The sequence below is a fragment of the Mastomys coucha genome, unplaced genomic scaffold (assembly GCF_008632895.1).
Source record: "Mastomys coucha isolate ucsf_1 unplaced genomic scaffold, UCSF_Mcou_1 pScaffold6, whole genome shotgun sequence".
Classification (NCBI taxonomy): Eukaryota; Metazoa; Chordata; class Mammalia; order Rodentia; family Muridae; genus Mastomys; species Mastomys coucha.
Genome location: NW_022196912.1, coordinates 129179365 through 129180898, shown reverse-complemented (window position 1 = coordinate 129180898; position 1534 = coordinate 129179365). Strand labels below are relative to the sequence as shown.

Sequence of the window (1534 nt, the reverse complement as noted above, 5' to 3'; positions counted from 1 at the left end):
AAAAAAAAAAAAAAAAAAAAAAAAAAAAAAAAAAAAGAAAGAGGCTTTTTCCTTTTCTTTTGGAACATCAACAAGGTTGGGGTATAGCTCAATCAATACATGGTGTCCTAAGATTTTTTTTTTTAATGAATGTAAACAAAGACATTATAAAGGACAAAGAAACTAGACTTGGAGCATACAATTGTAATCTCAACCTTTAGGATGCTAAGGCAGGAGGACTATTAGTTGAAAGTCAGTCTTGGCTACCCTATCAACCAACGAAGTCAAGCAAAGGTGGCATTTCAGCACATATACAAAGAAACTGATAGGGTTAAATGTGAAGACACCAAAGAAAGACCACAAAGTACTTCTTCAAGCCTACCTGAGACACTGGACACCCAAGCATTTGCCCCTTGTTCAAACCTTCTATCTCAGCATCTTGTTTGGGGACTTCTCAGTGTTCCAGTCTTATTTAGGCTACTTTTTCTACTCAACCATTGCCCTTGAAAGAGCTGCTTGCAAAACTCAGAGTCTGTGAGCTACATGGAGGAGAGTCAAACTAGGATGGGAACAAGAGGAATATCAAACCACGTGGACAGTGAAAGAATACACAAATAGCAAATATATCTGACTCAGCATGGGGGCTTTCCAAATTAGCTGTTCCCACACTAAACCTGTCCAAGAGACAAACAAAAAACATATTACAAGTACACTAACATAAAAGTTTTATTGAATAAATACATGTGCTGTTATATAAAATTAAGCAAAAAAGGACATTCTATGATTAAAACAAACAAACAAACAAACACACAACAAAAAACAAAACCCACCCTCTATGGCCCACCTCTACAGTGGGTAATCCAGATGGGACCAGTCACTGCAGCAGTCTGCACTCTGCATCTGCCTGAGGTTTTTAACTAAACACCTCTGCATAGGGACTGTCTGTACAAGAAGTATAGAGTGCAAAATACAAATGGTGGTACAATGGTTGCAAGGCTGCTTCTGTTTTCATCTGAAACTTGAAAACACCTTTGTACTTTAAGGCACAGGATAAGCCACCACATGAATAATTTAGCAAAGCGGTACTTCAAATCACTAATTTCCCTCATTGGTTTGGCTCAAAGTAGAAAACTCAACATTCTTTTTTCCTAGATAAGTCATTAAAAACTAAAAGCTAACATTTTGAGAGCTAAAAGTATCATATCTTCAGGACACTGGAGTATGCCTTGATGGCCTCCTCATGCAGCACTCAGAATTACAACTAGATGGGCTAGCATTACTGGACCTTCTCTCTCCTTTCCACAAAGACTGGAGATGCTACTTCAAGATTCAAATGATGTACGCGGAGGCACTGTATCTGAAGTCATTGGCACCAGCTTTTGTGACTGTTAGCAGGGATCATACTGACTTATTAGGGTATTGTACCCTTTGCCTAATTAGTTATGAAAAGCATTCCATTAAATAAAATACACACTGAACAGATTAAGTCTATGGGTGCAAAACTAAGATAGATAGGTTGTTGGTGAAAAACCATTGCCATGATACAATTTCAGCA

At 37.9% G+C, this 1534-nt stretch overlaps 1 protein-coding gene and 1 long non-coding RNA gene across 4 annotated transcripts in view; one reads left to right on the top strand and one right to left on the bottom strand.

Moving 5' to 3' along the window:
- LOC116080867 overlaps window positions 1-1534 on the top strand; it is a 12435-nt gene that overhangs the window by 6736 nt on the left and 4165 nt on the right. The window lies entirely within an intron of this gene.
- The window catches only part of Esyt2 (extended synaptotagmin 2), a 101466-nt gene continuing 100619 nt past the window's right edge, over window positions 688-1534 (bottom strand). For all 3 annotated transcript variants that reach the window (XM_031357514.1, XM_031357516.1, XM_031357517.1), the window contains one exon: window positions 688-1534. This exon is cut by the window's right edge and continues 2091 nt beyond it. The gene's annotated coding sequence lies outside the window, so the exon portion shown is untranslated.